Below are 24,069 nucleotides of genomic sequence, written 5' to 3' on the forward strand. Positions count from 1 at the left end.
GAAAACCTTTCCCAACCTAAAGATAGCCAATAACTTTTAGCCTACATTTCACATGAGGAAAAACAAATGTTTCAATGAAGTGTCCCAAATTCTTAGACAAATCAGAGATAAGAAGCTCCCGCCAGCGACTTCAGTGTTACTGGCCCAATTTAGCAGTTTGGGCCTTGGCGGAAGTCCCACTGACAGGACAGAGGACTCTTTGGGAAGACAGAGGCAATTTGAAATGCAAGTGTTATTTATAAATTATCTCCAGATGGTCCAGTTCTTACAATTCCTAAATTGCTCAGATTTTCAGAGTGGAAATTTTAATCACAGACATTTGAGGTGGATTTAGTCTACACTGGGGATGATTTTGAGAACTTAAATGACAAAAAGAAGGCAAAAGAGTCTCTCCTGGGACTGCTCAGGAGACTTGCCCTTGCTTGTGGTGTCAGTGAATCACCATTTGCATTCAGCTTTACAGTTCACAAAGCCCTTTTGCTCAGACTCTCAGAGAGGCCTTGCCCTTTGCACCTGGGAGGAACTGATGAAAATATCCTCTAGGGAGGGAACCAAACTGAATAGCTAATTTACTGTTAGAGCATCTCTCTCTCTGTCTCTCTCTCTCTCTCTCTCTCTGTTTCTCTCTCACCCTAGCACAGGTTAGGTATTACAGTTCCAATTCTCCTGTTTCTGGTAAGCACTTCTCCATATCAGGAGCTATGTCTGATCTACACTTTGCCATCTCCCCTGCTCCATCCCTACACCTTCCTCCCTCTCCTTCCTTCTTTCACTACTCCTTTTCTTTCTCCCTTCTGCTCTCTCTTTCTTTCTTCCTTCTATCCTTCCATCCTTCCATTGTTCTTTCCACTATTTCTTCCATTTATCCAACAATTGTTTATTAAGCCCTTACTATGTGCCAGGCACGGGGTTGGGTGCTGAGTAGAGGGCAAAATACCCTTTTGTCAGATGCTAGTGGACAAAAAAAAAAAAAGGACCTGAGTCCTCCCTCACCAAAGAGCTTTATAGAATCACATAAATTCCAGTGCATCAGAGTCTATGTATCCAAAAGAATAAAATCTTAACATCTCTACTTCTACCAAAGATTAATTTGAGACTCTGAGGAAAGATGATCTACCCAAGATTATAAAATTACAATTGAAATTGCAGGGGAGGGTCGGGACATCTCTCTTAGGCCTCCAGATACACAGGCTATGATTCTTCTGTGTATGTTTTTGGTTTAGCTCAGGAAGAAAGAAGAAACAGAGAGAGGTCATGTGCTACCAGGCCTATTCAGCGGACCACAGCTGAAGGAATGGCTTTGAATCATAGACAATGGCAGACTCAGAGCAGGCATTTGATGACTTTAGGGTCTCCTGGGTGGCTCAGTCAGTTAAGCATCCAACTCTTGATCTGGGCTCAGGTCATGATCTGACCTGAGTTCGTGGGATCAAGCCCTATATCAGGCTCTGCATGGAGAAGTTGGAGGCTGCTTGGGGATTCTCTCTCGACTTCTCTCTCTGCCCCTCCATCACTCATTCTCTCTCTCTCTCTTTCTCTCTCTCTCTCTCTCTCTCTCTCTCAAAAAAAAAAAAAAAAAGCAGGAATTTGATGACTTTAGAATAAGTGATCCAGAGGATCATTAAGAAGGAATGTTCATTATTGCCCAGGTTCATTGACTTGTATGGATAAAATACATACAAACAGGAGAAAAACAGTTTACCTAATGAAAAAAAAATGACTTAGAGGGGTGCCTGGGTGGCTCTGTTGGTTGGGTGTCCAACTCTTGGTTTTTGTTCAGGTCATGATCTCATGGTTTGTGGGTTCAAGCCCTGCCTTGGGTTCTCCACTGGGCATGGAGCCTGCTTAAGATTCTCTCTCTCTCTCTCTCTCTCTCTCTCTCTCTCTCTCACTCTCTTCCTCTCTCTCTCTCTATGTCCCTCCACCCCTCAAAAAAAAAAAAGAAAAGAAAAGAAAAAATGACTGATTCAGCAAGAAAATCATAAGACTATAGGTATGTTATTCATTTGGAAGGCCATACATGCTTGTATAATTGATTTACAAACTAATTCTCTAGGAAGAATAATACGGTGCTTAATTCTGTCAATGATGATCACCACAGATATAAGAATGCAATAATGAAGAACGTAGGACAAAGAGAGCTACCCTTTGGGCTTTCAAACTCCAGCCCATATCAAAATTACCTAGAAGGCTTGTTACAACATGCATCAATAAATAGGCTCATCCCCAGAGTTTCTGATTCAGTAAATATGGGGTGGGGCCTGAGAATTTGCATTTCTAGTAAGTTCCCAAGTGAAACTGATGCTGCCCTTCCAGCTGGAGAAATGGAGAATCCTGAGTTAGAGATCAGCTTTAGGAAGAGCATTAAAGGTTGTGGAATGGGCAAAGATGGGTGCAAGAGGCACATGACTGAACGTAGTGGGTGTCCAGTGCTGGACACTTTGAAAAGGATGTGGATGAGGTTGTGGAGAACTCTGAAAGCCAGAAAAGAATGGAAGGAAGGAAGGAAGGAAGGAAGGAAGGAAGGAAGGAAAAGCAAGCAAGCAAGCAAGCAAGCAAGCAAGAAAGAAAGAAAGAAAGAAAGAAAGACGGGAGGAAGGTAAGATTTTCTAAAGTAAGAGAGAAACATTAAATGTTTTTGATGAGAAGCATCATGTATGTCACAACCTGTGTTTCAGAAAGATAACTAGTGACTATGTGAGGAGTTTGGGTCTCTTTGAAAGCAAAAATTTTGGGCAGAATCTGTGACTTTTCTGTATAATTTCAAGATACACTTAACTGAGAGAGAAATTAAGTGAAAGGATACAAAATAAACAGAAATAATTTTTTAAACTCCAATATTACAATCTAACAATATAATGTTATTGATTTATTCTTAAATTTTTTTTTAATTTTAGTAATATGTATATAATTTTTATTAAAATTTTAGAAAATACAGAAAAGGAGAGAAAAAAACTCAATCACTCATATTCCCATTACCTCCACACAACCACTAGTAATTTTTTTAATCTTATTTATTTATTTTTAGTAATCTTTATACCTGTGGGTTTCAAACTCACCCAGAGATCAAGAGTCACATGCTCTTCCAACTGAGCCAGCCAGGGACCTCAACCAATAGTAATTTTTTAGTGTATTGTCTCTATTGTCTCTTCATCTTTTTTATAGACAAGAATATTTCACTTGTGACCACACTATAGATAAAAAATTTTTCCTATCTTATTTTATACAAAATATTTTCCTAAGTTACTATATGCTTTTGCTAAACACAACAATCACCAAATGCAAATGCTACAGCAGTTGTTGTTTGCCTACCTAATCAGCCTATTCCAGATTTTCCCTGCTGGCTGAAGCCAATGATTTTTGGTCCACACCTCCTTTATTTGGCTTAAGTAAATCTTCACTAATATAAAGCAGTCAAAGTAGTTCTCTCTTGCCAGTAACTGATTTAATGGCTTTCTTTCAGAAAATGCCAAAGTTTTTTACTTTGACAGTCAAAGTTTTCTGTTACTCTAACAGAAATGAGCAATGTGAACAATGCCCCCCAAAGCTATCACATCCTAATGGTTGGACCTATAAATGTCACCTTATTTGGGAGATGGGTCTTTCCAGATGTGATTAAGTTAAGGGTCTTGCTGGATTAGCTGGGTGGCCCTAACTGCCATCATCAGTGTCATCACAAGAGAGAAGCTTCCACAATACACATACTAAAAATGGAATACTATAGAGAAAACTGCATGGTCCTGCACAAGAATGACACACAAATTCATGAAGAGCTCCACATTTAAAAGAGGGAGAGAGGCAAAAGGAGACTTCACATGGGCACACAAAGGAGGTGATACAAAAATGGAGCAGAGAGGTTTGAAGACTGGACTGAGGTGGCCACATGACAAGAAACACTAGCAGCACCCTGAAGATGGAAGAAGCAAGGAGTGCATTCTCCCTTAGAACATCCAGAGGGAGCACAACCCTATCAACACCTTAATTTCAGCCCAGTGATACTGATTTTAGACTCCAGAACTGTGACCGAAGAAATTTTGATTGTTTTATATCACCGAGTTTGATGTCACATAGGAGCTGTAGACAGCTAATACATTGACCTAGTCCAAATCCTTCTTGAAACGTTCTGTCTCAGTTCTGGTCAATAAGACATAGTCTATGAAACAGAAGGCTCTTCTTGGAAAGATTTTATTGCTCTTAGAAAAAGAAATGTGGGAGGTGGGAGGTGGGCAGGAGTCTAATTTTTCTGCTGAATGTTGTTGCATCTACCTGTAACATTAAAACCATGGCAGCCATCTTGTAACTATGAGGCAGGTCAGCCTGAGAACAAGCCAATGAGCTAAAGGTGGGAGAGCAGAAAGACTGAAGAAAACTTGGACCTTTGATGACATCATCAAACTGCTTTAATTAACCAGCCCTGGGACTTTCCTATTAGATTTCTTCTTATGCAAGAGGATCTTTTTTAATTTTTTGTTGATGTTTATTTTTGAAAGAGAGACAGAGCATGAGTGGGGGAGGGGCAGAGAGAAGGAGGCACAGAATTGGAAGCAGGCTCCAGGCTCCAGGCTCCAGGCTCCGAGATGTCATCAGAGAGTCCGATGAGGGGGCTCAAACTCACCAATAGTGAGATCATGACCTGAGCTGTAGTCAGATGCTCAACCGACTGAACCACCCAGGCGCCCCACGAGATGATCTTCGAAAGTGAGATTAATGTGATTTTCAGGCTACCTTTAGTTAGGTTTTTCCTTATTTTCAGCTGAAAGCAACATACCAGATAGATTACACCATAATTATGGTGGGCCTGCAAACAACTGCCTGACTTTGTAAATAAAGTTTTATTGGATCACAGTCTAATCCATAGACCACTGTTGTCTTTTGCACTACAATAATAAAGTTGAGTAGTTGTGATGGAGCTCGAATGGCCCACAAGCCTAAAATTACACTACCAGGCCCTGTCACAAAAAGTTTGCAAACTTTTGCTATTCTGGAACACACCCATTCCTTTATTGTTACATATTGTTTTTCTAGTTTCTCTGAAAATTGTCTTCTCTATGTAAATTTTTAAAACCTATCACTTGACCATACACCCAAGTGCTATACAAAGAAAAAAGGGTCCAATAAGAAAATAATTAACACACTCATGGAAACAATTTACAATCAGCTCCCACCTCAGCTGTGATCTTACCAGAGTCTGCCAAAGGTTGTGATCAACACATGGGACTGCATTTTTCCACATATAAATAAGTACTAGGGAGTACAACAACAAATTCAAAACTGCAGCCTAATCCTGAGGAAAAAACAAGGAAAAAAAGCTTTTCTTTTCCTTTTTTTAAGTTTAAATCAGCCAAACTAAACTTCCTCCAAGGCTGAATGCTGTTGGTGGGATGTACATCACAGTGAATGTTATTACAGCTGAGAGAGAAGGGCCTGAGCAGTCTCCAGCCAGCCTGAAGCACCCCACTTTATGGTCGCATCCTGTGCGGGGAGAAAGCTACTATTCAGTGTCTAAGGCTGGACTCAAAGCTTATCATGTAAATGGAGCCAATTGTATATTTAATTGATGTTTTGACTCCATGCCACATTCTCTCCCTCTCTCTTAAAGAAGAAGAAGAAAAAAATCACTTCTTTTTAGCAAGTTCCTCACATGGCACTGCACTCTGAAGTCACCTTCCCTAAATGATCCGGGAGGCAGGCAATCCTGCAGTTAAAATTGTAGCTGCACACAAGCAGGTGGCAGGAGGGAGTCACTGACTAAATAACCTTTTGAACTTTGTGGGAAAGTCAAGCTGTAGCTGCCCCAGCCAAACATTTCTACTTACTTCCCTGGAAGCTGATCAGGAGGCTCTCTTTGGGTGCAGAAAGAGCAAGATGTTCACATCTCTTAAGTTTTTCCGGGGGCTTGCAGGATGCCCTCTGGGGCAAAACACAAATAAACTGGCAAGGTGCATAATCTGAATAATCTTTGAGGATGAGCCAAGCCTTGCCCTTTTGTCAGAACGAATCATCTAGAACGAGTCTGGCATCCTGGAGAGAGTCCAGAATAAACAGTCCCTGAAGGCAATGCTCTATAAATGCCCAGGATCTGGCTGTGCTTTAACATACCCACACACCTCTCACTCACTCACTCACTCACTCACTCACTCACTCACTCACTCACACAATGCAATGTTCAGCAAAAACACCACCAAGAAACCCTCAGGAAAACAACCAGAAAACCATTGGCTGCAGTGTGCCAGACTCAGAGAATGGACAATCAGAGGCAGAAAGTTTCAAATCCATGAATATTCAACAAGAATCAATGAAAATGCTTTTGGAAAGCTCCGGACTGGCACTCCCAGCCTATTCCACAGCTACCTTCTTTCCAAAACATCTGATAGGGAAGCTTTCTACTTCCTTTCCCAAAGAATGCTGGACATGTGCTTCATTTTCCATATCAACTGTGCAAAAACAATGACCCTCCCATTTCTTAACTGAGATAGACATTAAAATCTGTGACTGAGAAAGCACTCATTCTATTGAAGGTTTTTAGCTCTTGTATTATTTAAAGTAATAATGATAGTTAATACATAACTAAAGTAAATCAAATTTTTTATTTAAGAAGTTAGAATAAGAACACTTAAGACTTGAGCATTTTTCCTTTTATAACTTCAAAAGGTTTGATACATGTTGTCTGCTATCTCACATGAATTTCAGTATAGAACCCTACAAAGTGAGTGGGGATAGGGCTTATTTACTTGATAGAAACTGAGGTTCAGAGTGAGTAAACAACTTATAATGGTTGCACTGTTTTCTTTTCACCAGGTTTATGGTTATGGTCTATGTTTCTAAATAAACACAAAAACTTAGAAAATTTTAGAAAATTGTTTTCATAATTAAAAAAACAAAACAGAAAAGAACAAACTTCAACCAAACAAGGAAAAGAGCCTGTTTGGCAGGAAAGTGCAGGTTTTAATGTCAGGCACATATACATAATTAGCTGGTGCTTCAGAAAAGTTACCTGGGTCTCTCAGCCTCATTTTCTCATCTGTAAAATTGGCGTAATAATATCTACCATGCAGGATTGTTGTGACAATTAGAGATAAAATATTCAAAGCCCCTGGAATATGGTGGAGCCATAACAAATGGTAATTATTCACATTTGGAGTATTTTCTTTCAAGAGTGGCATTAAGGCACCAGTACTTGGATTTTAGATGTAATTAAAAATATATCTTATACAATGTTCTACCACATTTATAGACATGTACTCTTTATGCACAAACTCTTTATAGACATGCACTACCTAATAGAAAGTGCTTATTCCATCTTCCACCTAAACAATCCCTATTTTCAGACATATATGTAGTTTCCCATCTCCACTTCTAAAAATAACACTGTGATGAAAATCTTCACACTAAAGCTTCATCTGTATTGAATTCTCAAGATCAGTTTCCAGAAGTAAAATTACTAAGTCAAAGGCTGATGATGCTTGTGTTCTAACTGCTTTCCAAAAGGATGATAGCAAAGCTCACAAGCAAAAAGCAGTTGAGAAAAGGTCTGTGCCACCTCACTCTTACTAGTCTGTCTCCATCACTCTGGAAGTCTGTGACAATGTGATCACAAAGAAAACATCTTTCTGGTTTTGATTTGTATTTCCTTGGTTACTAGTGAGGCTGAATTTTTCCAAATATTTTTATTTGCAAATCAATTATTCTTTTCTTCTCCCATTTTTGAAGTCTTAATGTGTTTCCTCCAGATTTCTATGAGTTCCCTACTTATATGAAAAATGCTAACCTTGCTGAGTGGCCCTGCTGCCTCAACCAAATGGGCAGGGACCAACAAGGCATGACTGTAAGAGATGGACAATATTACAGGTCAATGATAAACCAACTGGCTTCTCAGTAGAACTGGATCCCGTGATGTCTTCAACTCTCTGAAGCTGTACAGCATCCAAGAAGTAAGCAAAACAGGAAGACAATCAAGTCACTAACATTTTTTGAATGCTAAATGTGACTCTTCATTCTTTTATTCAACAAATAATTTATTGAGCAACTACTTTAAGTCAGGCTTTGCTCTAAATGCCAGGGATACTACAACAAAGAAAAGAGACAGGGTCTCCACTTTCATGGAGCTTATTTTTTTAATGCTTCCTGAATGTCAAGTGGGTTTCCAGAGGCCTTCTCATCCCGGGCCTCAAGAACTCCATGTGGTAAATATTATTATTTCTGTTCTTTACATATGAACACTGAATCTCAAGTTGGTGTACTTGACAAGCAGTGGACAGCAAGGAGTTCAGTGTTAGAGTAAGGATGTGAACCCAGGCACACAGGATCCAAAGCCCATGTGTTTTCATGTTCCTAATAAATAAGATAAAACCTCAAGTACAGGCAGTCCTTGCACTGTAGCACAACATTGTAAAAATGATGTGCAGGCTGAAACTGCAAAATGATTTTAATAATCACTGGGGAAATTACAATTGGTCCATGACCTTTAGAAATTTTTGTTAAAATATTAAAAACACTCTCACTGTCAGTTATAAATGTATAGGGAAATGAAGAAAAGCTGATTAGAAATATTAAGAATTGAAGTGTTTTATTTCTTTGTAAAAACTTACCTAGAATAATTAGAGCAGTACCTGCCTTCTTTCATATAATTTATAATACAGAGCAAGTATCTTTTCCATGCCTTGGTAAATTGTTAGTGTCCTTACTAAATTTGGATCAGCTTCACCATTTTATCCTTTGTACTTTCCAGGCAGTGAGATATGTAAGCGTCTTTAGTGTGATATATATATGTGTGTGTGTGTGTGTGTGTGTGTGTGTGTGTGTGTGTATATGTATATATATATGTATACATATATATACATACACATATTTTGGGGGGAGGGGGGCTGGCATCATTTCCCCTGGGACATCTTCATCTTTTTGTAATTCCCTTGTTTACGGTGATAAGTTCATCGTCACTAAGTTCCTTTTGTTGCTTATCTTGAATCTCTAAAATGGCTCCAGTGTCAACCTTCCTAGGCTCAGGTGTATTTCCTAAACTCCATTTACATTCAATTTGAATTTTACTTTCTATGTTATTATTTTTTGTTTCTTTTTCCTCTTCCGTTTTTGTTGGACAATTCATTCCACTGATAATCCTGTAAATTGTCACATGAGTTATAACTGAAGACAAAGAGGCAACACAACTACACACTTTGCTGTCTGTGGGTAAACTGAATAACAGATGCCCAGTGACCAATTGTCAACTGAGTTCTGAAAGAAGTAACATGACTGGTAAATAACTAATCATGATGCACATATTTCAGAAATGATTTGTGTACTGACAGCAGCAAAGTTCATCCTCTATGCCAGTAGTCACAGTTCATTCGCCATAATAACTGAAATTTTAACTGTGTTGTTGGAGGGGACTGCTTTCCTTTAACTAAACTAAGGACACCATAGTGACTGAAATTCACACATATTAGAATTCTGCAGAATGTGGATTACCTGAATTATTTTTGGGCTCCTTGGAACTTGGTCTTGCATAAATGTAACAGTGAAATGATAGTACATTTTAAAGTGGTAAACACTGATTTTTATCTTGCCAGGTTGTCCCCCCACCCACCACCACCTTGTGTAAAATAGCAGGGTGTGGCCACAGAGATTACTATTGTTTAATCATTCAGTCAAAAATCCAGCCCACATATCGTCTCTCCTCACTCCAATGGACCTGCTTTTTAAAGATCATTCTATCTAGTTCACAAAGCAGTAGTGAAGATATTTCCTGTCTTCATGAAAAACACTTCCATCCTCTCTCTGCCCCAGGGAGGAAATGGAAAGAGAATGCTTATCCATCACAACAGGATGTAGAGCTGTGTACCTGGGTCCACCCCATGTCTCAGATTTAATGTGTAATCATAACCCAGGCACAGATCTAAGCAATATGCCATGTGTGCAGACCCCAAGAGAAATCAGAACAAGCCTGAAGGAAGTAAGGCAGAGCAACCAGCCTCCAAAGATACTGAATATTCTCTGCCACAACATTCCATTTCCTTTGTGGCCTGGTTTTCATGGGACTCTATATACGTCAGTGTGGGACAAGGGGAGAAGGGGTGTTGAGAGGTAGAGGTGTCTGCATTTGTCTCATCCTGGTGCAGATGTAACTGTTAAAGTGAGAAGAGGGACGCCAGAAGGTAGAGGTGTATGAAAAGGGAAGGGTTAGGGCTGCCAGGATCACAGTTCATCCTAAGATCATCGCGGTTGGGCAAAAGTGTATAGTAAGTGAAAATTACCTTAGCTGAGGTTTCCCAAAGGCTAATGATGAATACAGGTAGTTAATTTGGGTGGTGATGCCAGGAAGATGGAAGATCAGGAGGGTATGGAAATGAACCATGGAAAGCAAGGAAGCAATACGAATATGCCAAAAAGCAGGTTGCTAATGTGAACAGTCAGGGCTCAGTTGTCCTGGGGATCTCTGCAGGTTGATGTAGAAAATGCCTTAGCATTGTCTCACTCAAGGAATAAGAAAGATGTTAAGGACTGTTCAACCTCCTGGTTGCAGGCTACTTGCTATCTTTTAACTTCTCAGCACATACAGTTTGTCCTGCATGCAGTAGAGCATACCCCCAGAGGCCAGAGGGAGCCTGGAAGGAGAGTCACAAATTCTTACAGTATAAAAGCATCTGGAGTTTAGAAAATGGTGAAGGTGAGTACCAATGGATATGGGTAAGGAATCAACAGTGTCTGCTATTGGGTTAAGTTATTGTCTAGATGCTATTCTAAGCACTTTGCATGTTTTAACTCAGTCATACATGTAAGCCTACAACAAGCCGACAAGGGAGGTACTATTATCATCTTTGTACAAAATAGGCACAAAGAGTTTAAGTAACCTGCCCAAGCCCACAGGCTAGCAAGTGGCAGAGGAAATATTATAAACCATGTGGTAAAGGCTCCATGTAACCTCTAGGCGCCACTGCGAACACCCACTGAGATGCATGCTTGATCTTCTCTACTTCCTTTGTTTTTCTACAAACTCTCTTAGATGTTTGAGACTTATTGTATGGCTATGGAGTAGCTTCATTTTTAAATAGGATAACTGAAGAACATTTAGGGGAGCAAGGTGCTTTACATGAGAAGGGTCACCAACATGATTATTTACCAGCCAACTCTGGACAGGATACCTGAGCTTCCGTGTAAGAGAGAAACAGTATTCTCTTATTGAAGCCACTGTATTTGGGAATCTTGTCATTACAATGACCCAACCTATATCCTAATTAATACGCAGGATAATGTTGGAGCTTTAGTTACTGCTTCCAGACACTAAACACAAAAGAAGATATGTGGAACAAGTCCTGCCACAACACTAAGACCTTATATAGGAGGTGCTGTGTTAGCATCTGTAGACTTGCCTTCCCACCCAAGTTGTGCATGTATCTTCTCTTGCTTTGACTAAAAGAAGGGCTCAGCCCCTTCTAGAATTTCCTTTCCTTGTACAGGGAGCTGGAACAAGAGACAACATGACTGCATCCTCTTTGGCTCCTCCACAAGTCACTGCTTGATTCTGGGTCTGCCTCACCAAACCAGTCCTGAGGTCTCAGTGCTCAAAGCTGTCAGCACACCTCCCACTCCCTGTTTGTGTTGGCTTGTGTCACTGTGCCACGCTGGAGGTGTCGGCTAGAGCTGTTTACTCTTAATTTAAAAACACCTTGAGGTGTTCTTAAAATTCTGCTTCGCACAGCAATATGGACAGGAATGGCAATGAGGCAAGAAAATAATGGAGATAAAATAGAATATAACAAAATTGTGTTGAAATCACACGGAATGCCATAAAGGAACTTTTGAAAAAGTGATATGCTATTTAAAACCAATCACATACACACATGAATATGTATACATACACATACACACACACACATATGCATTCGTACACACATATATAATTTCAGGATATCTTATCATTTTTATGGAGCTCAGCCATCCACACTGCACACCATGTCATAGGCTAAATGCAACTCTGAAGCATAGTCTTCTAGATTAAAAAAAAAACAACAACAACTAAAAAATAGACTTCAAGAACTAGTTTAATGTGCTTGAAAAAGAATAGCATTTAAAATCAGATTCCTGTTGCAAAAGCCACCACCTAAGCTTCCTGCTGACTTTTGTAAGGTCAAGACCACCTAAATGTGAGACGTAGGTAGAATCAGACTACACAAAGTGAAGGGCTAAAAATCTGCTGATGGAAAATCACCAACTGCCCAAGTTAGAAAATCATTTGTCCATTCTCCAGGAAATAGGCTCAAAGAGAAGATCACGAAACTAGCCAGCAGCAGAATCAGGGCCCAGATCTCCTCTCTTCAACATTTCACCACACCTTCTTGCCTCCCTATTCTACTACTCTTATGTTATGATGGCACACTGTAGCACCACCTCAGAGGGAAACTCCTGAGTCATAATCCCTCTCTCTCTACCATCATCTTATTTCCTAGCCATTCTGCTCGGCCACTTGCCTTACCCAACCTTGACCCAGGGCCTAGCCACCTGTCTTCCTTGCAGGCTGGGATCAGTAAGAAAAGGAAGTTAAAAGGGAAGTCAGAGGAGTGGGGCATGCTCTTCTTTGCAAGTTGGGAAGCTGAAGTAACATGACAGGAGAGGTCCAGCACTGCTTCCCTTCCACAGCCCAAGAGCAACATCCAGGCATCTACCTCTCTGCCACCCTCCCACATGCTGACACACAGTCTCTTTGTCTTGGATTGAAGTTTTCAGCACTGAAACCCACCATCTCTGACTTCTTTCTTACAGCCACCTGAAGGGAGGCTGGTGACCAAGCAGAATACTTTCTAGGTTTTGCTGTAGAACCAAGGCACTGACATTTTCCAGCCCCTAAGTAGGCACAAACTGTCTTATCAGAGTGACCTACACAATGCCAATATTATGGAACATGAGTTCTTTCTACCTGGAAGAGAAGAGCCTTGCTCCTGATGGGCCAGAAAGGGAGGGGAATAGGAGAGTAAACAGCCCATAGTACATATTCATATCACTAATGTCATCTATTCCAACCCTCATTCCAGCAGCATTTCTCAATGTAACATTTAATCATTGCTTTAAATGATTATTTAAAAATTATTATAATTTCACAAAACATTTAGGGAAATATGATCATGATCAGCTTTTTCAGTTGTGGTTCTAGCCTACAACTTTAAAATATAATCACATGGAAGTAAGCCCTAAAAAGACAAGAAACAGAGGAAACTAACATATTGCACATTAGCACTGGTCTTTGTCTTTTTGTTGTTGTTATTGTTGTTGCTGCTTATTTATTTTGGAAGAGAGAAAGTGTGAGTAGGAGAGGGGCAGATAGAGAATCCTCAGCAGGCTCCACACTGTCAGCACAGAGCCCAACATGGGGCCTGAACCCGCGAACCATGAGACCATGACCTGAGCCGAAATCAATAGTCAGATACCCCACGGACTGATCCACCCAGGTGCCCCAGGTCTTTGTCTACTTTTGATTAATCTAAGTATGTTCTCAAAGCACTTCTTAGGGGGGAATCAAAGACGTGTAATATTTACAGTACCACACCCTTAAATCCTCTGATTCTCAGCTAGGGGTCATTAGACTGATATTATTCAACTCAGGCATACTTGGAAAATTAAGCCAGAGGACTAACAAATATGAAAGATATAGAATGGATACTACATCTGTGCAAGTCTGAATTTTATTCAATGACTATAAAAAGGGGAAGATTAAAGGAATAAAGTATATTTGGTGGTTATTATGTGCCAGGCACTGTACTGAGTGCTTTATATGTAACTGATTTGAGCATCATAACAAACCCATGTTTTAGGTACTATTATTAATCCAATTTTACAAACTGGGATGTCCAGCCTGATTTGATAACTGACTTGAGGCCACTGAGGTACTTAAATGGCACAGTCAGGGAGTGACCCAAGAAAGTCTGACTTCAGATTGTATGCTCTCAACCAGTATGCTATACTGTCTCTCAATGCTTAGAATACAAGCATCATTCTTAAAATGTAATTTTAGAGATGTGTTCATTTATATACATTTAGTGATGGTGTGTCTGTGCCAAGCGATTCACACTAGTTGCTGAGGAACAACGGTAGTTGAAAATGCCCAGGTTCATGCCCTTCGGAGTTTATATTCTAATTGTATAGAATTAGGATTGCATAGAAGAAAAAAATAATTGTATAAATAAATAAAATTAATGTAAGTTGTAATAAGTGCTATGAGAAAAACTAAAACCCTAAGATATTAAATGAAGGAGAGGGCTTTCTTCACCTAACTTCTCCATGGAAAACTTGGCCAGGGATTGTATGCAGGTAGCTTATTTTGGGAAGTGACCCCAGGGAACAGAAGCGGAAAGAAGGAAAGGGAAAAGGAAAGGGAAAGAAGGAGAGAAGAAAAGCTGAAACTAGGGTAGAGTCTCAAGTTGGTCACTGCTGTGGTTCAATGATCCTGTACGGACATTGAGGAATTGTGTAGAATGCTCCTCAAAACTGTCCACCTAAGGGGCAGAAGAGAGAAGCACTGGCCCATCAGTTTCTATTGGTTTTGGGTTTTCAACTTCCTCCCATTCCCAGGCTAAGCTGCAAAGCTCCTAGCGCAGCATCAGAAAAACCCTGGAGTCTCTGAAATCCTGGAGCAGAAACTGAAAGAAGCCAAGTGCAGCTGAAGTTGTCAGGTGACAGCTGAACAGGTCTATTTCTGTCACAATGGCTAGAATTTGATAGGGTTTGAGAGGGTTTGAGGCAGGCAAGAGATGATCTGCTTAGGTGGGTGGGTTGGAATAGGACTCTCTGTGGAAGAGTCTTCAAGGCTGAGATCTAAGGAACGGAAGGAACTAAGAATAGCAAGAGCTGGGCGGAGAGCATTTCTAGGTACAGGAAACAGCATGCTAAATGGCCCTGAGAAAGAGCTTGCATCTTTCAGGAACTAAAAAATCAGGGTACCTATGGTGAATAAGGGGGCAAGGCAGCCCAAGATGTTATAGTAAGAAGGACAGAGGCCAGATCATGCAGAATCCTGGAGAGCATGGTATAGATTTTATTCTAAGTGAATATGAACTCATTTAACGAATGCTACTAATCTCCAAGAACTACAGGTATGAAGCTGAGAAGTCATTCTACTTTGGGAGGTACAAACTGGTTGACAGTACCACTGAGCAAAGCTCCATACTGGGGCCAAAACTAAAGACTTTCTTCCAAGTTGCAGGGGTGATGATTTGTCTTGGGCTGCACAGCCAGGCTCAACAGGCAAGATCCAGTCTTCAACACACTGTCCATGAGAACAACTTAGAACCAAATGTGGGATGGGACCAGGAGCAGGACTGGATGAACACTGTTTGGGAAACTCCTATGCATCAGGGTGCCTTAATTTCCTTTGTCTGGTGTTAGCATTGATCATCATTTTAGGGAAAAAAAAAAACCCTCAAGTCTCCAAAACCTGGGGGAACAAGAATTCTGAATGGAACTCTTGTCCTGGCTGCTCCTGACTCTCCCCTTGAGGTGCCTTTTCATCCTCTCCAGAGAAGTCTTTCTTTCTGATTCCTGCTGCAACTGCTGTGCTGGGCCCAAAGGGAGGATTAACATTCTGATCCAAGCTTCAACAAAATCCCTTTCCCTTGAGATATTTGTTGAACAGGAATAGCTTGTCTATGTTTATTTAAACATATTTGCCACATGATTAATGAGCAACATGAAATGCTTACACCTGGGAATCATTAGACATGTAATTTCCATTTCCCTTGCCTGTCTGACCTTTCCTTAGCTTACAGGTACAGTACTATACATCCTGTCTCTGTACTACCTTTTATGGTTGTGTTACTCAGAGTAGGCTAGATGCTTAACAAGAGTAAAATGCCAGTGGCTTAATGCAACAAGTTTATTCTCATTTCTGTCACAGTCTCATGCAAGACTGCAGTGAAGTTCCACACAGTCACTTAGGGATCCAGACTCATTCCTTTTCAGAGTTGCGCCTTCCTCTGAGCCTTTGGACTCATCTCCATTTGCAAAGCAGAGAAGCAAAAAGAGCTCGTGGAAATAGTGCCTGGTCTTCAGGGAGGCACATTCACTCTGATGAGAACTAGTCTAATCTCCCAGCCCTGTCTTTTGCCCTGATATACAGGATTAAGAAGTGCCATGAATGAGAAATCCAAGAAGAGGAGACCTTGGATACCACTGGCCACCAGCAGCCTCCACCACATTGATAAAGGATAACAAAGCACCTTTCTAATCCTCCATGACAAATATGGAATCTGTAAATGTGTTTTATCATTTAATAAAGGGCAGGGACAAAGAAATATGTGTGGCTTCCTAAAAAGCATATACTAACAATACAGACTACTCAAGTACATTTAGGTCTTTTTATCTCCATGACTCTACAGTTCTGAAACTTCTGAGCCTGGAATTTTTTTTTTTTTATTAACCTTCCTTTTTAATTGTGGTAAAATATACATAACATAAAATTTACTATCTTATCCATTAATTGTACATCTCAGAAAGTGTTAAGTACATTTACATTGTCATGTTACTAATCTAAAAAGCTCTGTACATAACTTCAGAGTAATAAATTAATATTCAAGAAAACTAGTAAGATCTATGTTTACAATTACCCACATAAAGACTTGAAACAGTTTTTAAAAGTTCTATGACAGTACTGTTATTTTGGTTTAATGTCAATTTATGGTATACTGTTCATAATCGAAGAATATTACTTATTCTTTTGTTTTTTAATTGTGATAAAATATATGACTCTAGAACTAGCCTCAGGTGAGGCCAAAGGATGTACATAAAGTGGAGAGGATGCAGAGAGCTCCATAATTAAATTGATGTCTGATACAACACTTGAATAAATTCTTCCCTGACTTTCCATAGTTTTGTTTCATAACATGATAAACCCTTTGAATTGAAAGGGTGTCTGCAAAGACCACTGTGGTGGTTTCTCTCACACTGCCTTGAAATCAAGTCTGTATACAATCTTCCACTGGGCTGCACCAGCCTGTGGGTACAGTGAAACTATTCTCACTGCAAGTATCTGAACTAATGGCTCTTTGTCCCATGTTTCAGCTCACCTCCAAGTGTCACCCAACAGGGAGTCAGCCAACAGTGCCTCATGAAGGTTCCCTGTTCTCCTGCTATAGACCTCCTTCAGGTGGGCTCTTCTGAAGTTCTCACCACTGCCTCCACTGTTGCTACCCAGTCCCATGGACAATGCTAAGATCCATGACCTGGGGGCCATCACCTAGGAAATGTTCCCCAGGCTGTGACTCTTCCTAATGGAGAGGCTGCTCTTCCCAGGGATCAAAGCCTGACTGTGAATTGGGCATAAATGCAGAAAAGGGCTCCCTACCATATTTCCTAGAAGCTAGAGAGCCTTCTCTCCATAGGACAAATACCCATCACATGTGGTGAGCCTGGAAAACAGACACTGGCTTGATCTTTTTATAACTCCTTCACTCCCAGCAACCCCTAAGTACTGAGCACAAACCTTACCCTTGTTGGCTCTCTTCCCCCAAAGCAAAGAAGCTCAGCGAGAAAGTTCCCTATGCTTCCAGCCCCATCAGTCCTTCATGTAGCCTCTGACATGTCTGAGCCTCAAGTTCATGTGCTTTTTGTTTTTGACCTTTTCTGGACATCATAAGCTCTCTGAGGACACATGAGCTTGTGTCTTCTGTGTGCTTAGCACAGAAAGTACCACAGCTATTAACTGCCTGACAGTGAATGAATAAAGGAACAAAGATGCACTCGATAATTTCCTTGGTGACCTAACCATCCAAGACAGGTAGTAGAAGGCTGTCATATTGTTTCCAAAACAGTTGTTTTTATACATATAGAGGTTTTATTTATACAACTTACTATGTTTCTGATCTCTCCAAATCTGACTTTTCCACTTAATCACTAGAGGTTAATATTCATCAGAACTGTAGGATGAAAAACATTATCAGATTCCACCAGAATGACTAGTTATGTTTTCTACTCAAATAATAATAATACATATATTTTTTTAACTCCAACCAAGATTGCTCCTTCCGTGTGCTGTGGCCCAAGCAACAATGGAGAGCATGGTAATCAGACACCTGAGCTCTTCACAATGTTGCAATGAATGATTCTTTTCTTTCTCTGTTTGCTGGTCTTTCCTAGTCTTGCCTTTCATTTCACAGCTTTGTTAAAGATTCAGGTCAAGGTCAGAGCAAGGGACTATTTCAGAGTGGGAGGAACTGAATTTGGCCATACAGGGCCTCTCCCCATTGAAAACACTTAGCACCCAGTCAAAGAGTCTGTCTCTAGATTCCAGGACAGAAAAACAAACAAACAAACAAAACAAAAAAACCTTCCTCAAGAAGATGTCAATTTTGCTTTGTTTTGCCCCAAGCTAATCCAGTTTCAGGTTTCCAGGTAGCAGTGCCCTGCAAAAGAGAAAGAACTAAAACCTAAATTCTATTTCTAACACTCACTCCAGTGCTCTGCAACCATATCCTGGCCACTTCAGCTTTGTGCCACCCCAGCCCCATCCTAGCTCTAAACTGCCACCCTCCACTGTTCTCTCCTTACTGCAGTGTTATGTGTAACACTCAGGAAGATCCTCTAAAACTTCAAACCCAAATGGTTTATTACAAGGAGCCACTAGTATTAACTAGCCTAAAGGGGTTTATGGGAATGAGCTCAAAAGTCTGGCTTCCAGCACTTGTGGCATTAAAACCTAAAACTGATTGCTTAGGAGTTGGGGACATGGGAATACATAATCATCCAAGGGAGTAGAATTCACCCCTTACCTGGGAGGCACAAAAATACCCACAAAATTTCCTCCTACAGGAAGCCATGGCAAACCACTCTGTATCCAGCCCCCCCCCCATTTTAGGGGTTTACTCTGGTCTTGTGGGAGTCATGTGTAGCAATGGCATCCAAAAATTGTTGAAGCAAATAAGCCTGATCCTAATGGTGAGGGGAGGAAAAAACATTCCCTTTTGAAGATGCTAGTTCCGGTTTATTAGGTGAAAAGAAAAACAATCATGAGAAACAGTAGAAGCCATTTTTCCAATACTTTGTACAAACCATGATTACACATGGTGCTGCAGCTATGACTCTGGAGGCAGTGTGGCTTTCCTGGAGAAGACACACTTTGGAGGAGAACAGCTGAATCAAATAGTGACTTTACCTCTTAGGCACTGTGTGACCTTGAGCACACATATCATATCCCACTCTAAGTTGCTTCTATAAAATGGAGTTTCTAAACAAACCTAATTGATCATATTTTAAGACAAATGATAAAATGCCCATAAAATGCTCTTAGCTCTTCTCTCTGAACGTGTCAATTACTTTATGTTACCTACTAACAATAATAATAATACTAAAGCTCATGAAGGAAAAAAAAAATGTCATATCCAGGGAACTCATGAGTGATGAGCAAATAGAATTGATCCTATGAACTCTTTTGGCCCTAAAGCATCTTAACAGATACTTCTATCTTAGTATCTATAACATGTCATTGTACTCTTTGTTCACTTGTTTATATCCCCACTATTCTGAACCTCCTTTCTTTCATTGTTGTATCACAGTATCTCTCTAGTACATGTCTTATGGAATCATTGTTGAGTGAATGAAAATTAAAATCATGAACTAATGAATGAAGAAGTAAGCAAATGAAAGAATACTCTTTGGAAGGGAATATTTGTTTCATTTAGCCAAAACAATTGTTTCTTACACAAATGATTTCTTTTTAAAAAAATAGCACTTTGCTTATTTATTATGAGCTGTTTTCACTTTCTCTCTTCTGTCAGGAATGCCAAGTCCCAGATTCAGAGTAATTTCCCAAGAGTTGTTTAGGTGCTAAAAGTGTTAAACACGGTCTCCAAACCCATGAAAGATTTTTGATGGAATGAGCCCATTTTCAATCTTGCTGTGACTTACAGATGTGGAAGCTAGGAATTTCAAATGCATGAGAGGAAAGAAAGGTGATACCTGCACAAATGAGCATCTTACTATGGAAATCTCTAGATCTTTTAGGAGTGAACATCCTAAGCTTTCTAAAGGAAGGACTATGTATAGAGTGAAGCAAGTTTTGTCTGGATGCTCATTCTTGTTCTGGCAATAGGCTGCTGGAGCTCACTACAGATGTGATGCCAGGGTGCCCAGTTTAGTTTGTAGAACGTTGTCTAATCCATCAGAAAAAATGCCGTAGATATTTTGAAAAGTAAGAGAAGCAACCTCAGCAGTTTATCAACTAATGGCAGGCCATTCCCTCAAATCGGAATTTATGAACTTATTCAAACCAGGTGCAAAATGAAAATGCAGAATCCTCTCATTATTAAACATGTCTAAAACCAGCGCTGCCTTCTAATGGCTACTTTAGCAAGTCAAGCACCAGCTAGGCACAACTCCTCCACAGTAGGCCAGCCGCTGCAGCAGAAAAACAAAAACCAGACAACATTAATACCTCAAAGTCATCCCTCCCCAGAACCATCACACTGCCTCCTGGCCTCCATCAGATGGTCAGTTTCCACTAGTGTTTTCCCCTTGCAAGTCTTCAGTGTTCATAAAGCAGTTAAAAGATTAAACACACACACACACACACACACACACACACACACACACACACACACACAACCACACCGTATCTAAAGCCCCACAGAATTACCTCCCTGATATTTGCAGTCCGTGTTGACTGATGTTCCTGAGTGGGAGTGTCAAGTAGAAACATCACACATCAAAGCCAAAGAGGCCAAATTCAAGATTGGAAACCAAAATCCTAGGGGAAGCACTGTTAGGAGACAAGCCCCCGAAGTCTGCTCACACTGTAAGCTGCACAAATAAATCGCTTTCTGAATATTCCCTTCAAAATTGGGGAGGGGGGAGGGGGAGGGGGAGGGACCTGAAATGGCTGTAATTGCAGAGTGAAAAGAGAAGCTGAGATAACAGGCAGCAGGGGCGGAATTTCTTTCTCGCTGCTGGATAATTTGATAAGAAACCTGGATTCTGAGCGGCCTCACAATGGCCTATTTATCAGGCTCTCACGCACCACCCGCAGCCCAGGCTGGGAATCACGGGGGTGGCAGCCGTCCCCGGAAAACGGCGGCGCTCCGGCACAGGAAAGCCAGCTGATAAACTGATCTGCAGACAACGCTTCTTCCTTCCTGGGAAGCAGCCACAAAGGCAGCCAGCTGACCTCGGCCAAAGCTGTCCCTTGGCCGAGGAGGGAGAGGGGTGGGAGGAGGGAGAGCGGCGGTGTGGGGGTGGGGATGGGAGGAAGCAGGGAATCGCCGACCTCCTGCTTCCCAAAGTTTCCTTTGGCAAAAGCAGTCACACGGCGTGATTCGGCAAAGCCCACGCTAGCCCCGCTCGGCTCCGGCTCCGAGTCTCCTCAAGCCGGGCGGTAGGAACGGCGTCCGCGTCCCCACCCCCACCCCTGTACCCGGCCCCTCCGCCGCCAGGCTGCGGCCCGTAGGCCCTTCCGGCCGGGGCTGGTTTGGCCCCGGCTGGGAACGAGTTAGGTGAGGGGGACGGGAACCAACTGGCAGAGCCCTCTCCAACTGTAGGATGGCCCCTCCCTACAGCTTTTGGTTAAAAGCAAAAAGAAACACAGACATTTGTGTCACTCTATTAAGCACACAGGGCTTTGAATGGTGCACCAGGCGCAAAGAGTTCTCATCCTCCCCTTGGCAGGGTGGCCGGGTAAATACAATAAAAAGCAGACGCAAAGTTCCTAAAATTTCCCCCTGAACTTCCTTGGAGACGGAGAACCTTAGTAATTAATTTCTTTCCTTTTTCTCTCTCCCCTTCTTTCAAGTGAAAATATTTTTGTGTGTGTGTTATTTTTTAAAAGACAATTGCTTTAAAAGACAATGCTCCAGGCACTCCCAGGAAGTTCTGTTTTGGGGAGAGTTGACCCAGCAGCTGGTCCCTGCTGCTCTAAGATGTGTCCTTTCACTTTTTCACTCCCCAAACAATTTGGTTTGGAGTCTTGAGAGCCTTGGAAAGAGCTGCCTACAGAGGAAAAGTTCTGGAAAGGGCAGTCCCCCAGAGAGCAGAAACCCAGGGGAAGTGGAACTAGCCCTGTGAACTTGGGGACCTCTGCTTGCTGGCCTATGGTGGGGGGTCTCCAGGCCTCCAGACGTCCAGGCTGCAAGTGGGGTGGTCAGCTGGGAGCCAGGATGCCCTTGATCTACTTTCCAAATTGTACACAACTCCCACAGGGAAATAAAGGCATGAGGGGGTCAGATCTTTAGCTGTTTGTATGCCCTGCAGCAGGAGGCACTATTTATCATCAGTTCACTGGGGCCCTACTCCAGAGGGCCCTTCAGGGAGGATCCTGGACCCCCACATTCCATCTCCTAAACTTTTCTTTGTCAATATACTACCATTAACAGTATTGTCAGCCTTCTGGGCTTGAGCTCTGGAAGGAATTTCCTCCAATTTAGTGCTTGTAGGGAAGTGCTTTGGAAAGGATAAGGTATTCCACGCCTAAGGGCACAAGGTCTCTGAGTTGACTCTTCAATAAACATTGTTCTTCAAGGGACAGAGCTGTCTCTTGATTTAGAAGAACAAAGAAGTTGCAGTAAAGATCCCTGATGTTCTATGACATTTTGGAGACCTAAATTCATTAGCCCTTGCTAAGTAAGGCTTTCCTGACCTACCAGGAACTACTTTCTAGTGAACCTAAAGTTCCTAAAGTGAGCCTAAAGGGACCCTCCCTACCTGCCCCCCCCAATCTCCCACATCTTGGGGTTTTGGTAGAGTTCACAGCAGAGAAAGATGTGAGGGAAGCAAGCAGTGGTCACCTTTGGCCTGAAATGAACTTCTTGGGGTTTTTATATCCACCTATCCACTATGAGGCATTGTTTGCTATAGTGCTTCAGGTAAATGAAAAGGACCTCTTACCTAGGAATAAATTGAGAATCCTGCATGAGATCCGGTTATTCATATTATAGTTTTAGACAATATAGAAAAGAATATGAACTGTGGTGACTATTTTCAGATGAAGGAGACTCTGCATTTGCCAGGTCACAAGTTTTATGATCTATTCTTGATATCAATATCTTTGCAAAGACAGATGTCTTTGTAAAATTAAATCATTCCCTGAACACTTGTTTAATAAGCTCTCACTGGAACCTATTGAGAAAAGCTAGTCTTTCTCTCCCAGACTCTATCTTTGACTGTGGCTGTCCCCACACCCCCAATGGGACAATCCCTGAAAAGAATGAGCTCTAAGCCTTCCAACCCCATCCATGGCTAATGCCTCATCCAGAACCCTTGTCTCTGCCTTTATTGGACTGCAGACCTGGCCCTTTACTCCAAATGGCTCTCTCTGTCTCCTGCTTCCAGTCTGCCCTCAGCCCTGAGATCTAATGACAGACATGTGACTTCCCTGGCTTTGACTCTCCATAGCCTCCCTCAAGTCCTGCTCTTCTCAGTAACTCCCATGCTATACCCATTGGCCTCTATGACAGATGCTCCTGGAAGGCCTGATTTTCTCCTGCTCCCCACAATGAGATTCTGACACGTACTGCCCTTCAAGTTGCTTATAACACAACATCAGACAGCAAATGCCTAAGAGACCTCAAGATTGTGGTGAATTACTACCATGAATAAATGCACAAGAATACCATGGTTCTCTTACAAGGAAGTGATTAGGATTCAAAACTGTCTACATTAAATATGTCCCAGAATGGTCTCTTGTTTAGACTTGGTCATGTTCACTCTGGAATACAGTACTCTCCTCTTCTCCCTCCCATTTCTCCACTGATTTTGGTAGAATGAGCTTTGCAAAGAGCAGAGTTAGTGCCTTCCTACAACTAAGGATTAAAAAGGTTGCAGAGAGGTCCAGTCCCAATCTACTGTCACTCTAACACACTGGTCAGTCTCTTCACCCCACTGGCCAATCTGCATCAGAAAGAACAGAATTCCAGCCACCAAGACTATTTTTCAACATCAAAGTCCTCCTACTAAATAAAAGTAGTACAGCAGCATAGAAAACATTCTGATAGCTCCTCAGAAAGATAAACACAGAATTACCACATGACCCAACAATTCCACTGAAAACAGGTATTCATATACTTGTACATCAATGTTCATAGCAGTGCTAATCATAGTAGCAAA

The 24,069-nt window shown here is 41.4% G+C and overlaps 1 protein-coding gene and 1 non-coding gene across 2 annotated transcripts in view; one reads left to right on the forward strand and one right to left on the reverse strand.

The window, feature by feature from the left end:
• The window catches only part of ANKRD55 (ankyrin repeat domain 55), a 284,495-nt gene extending 263,718 nt beyond the window's left edge, over nucleotides 1-20,777 (reverse strand). The window contains exons 1-2 of the mRNA XM_045060815.1: nucleotides 20,612-20,777; nucleotides 5,817-6,021 (exon numbers count right to left, since the gene is read on the reverse strand). The gene's annotated coding sequence lies outside the window, so the exon portion shown is untranslated. The remainder of the gene's footprint in view (nucleotides 1-5,816; nucleotides 6,022-20,611) is intronic.
• On the forward strand, nucleotides 3,684-3,785 carry LOC111556979. Its single transcript, XR_002736692.1, has one exon. It is a non-coding gene; the product is annotated as a U6 spliceosomal RNA (small nuclear RNA).
• Nucleotides 20,778-24,069: the final 3,292 nt, after the last annotated feature.

The sequence above is a fragment of the Felis catus genome, chromosome A1 (genome assembly GCF_018350175.1).
Source record: "Felis catus isolate Fca126 chromosome A1, F.catus_Fca126_mat1.0, whole genome shotgun sequence".
Lineage (NCBI taxonomy): Eukaryota > Metazoa > Chordata > Mammalia > Carnivora > Felidae > Felis > Felis catus.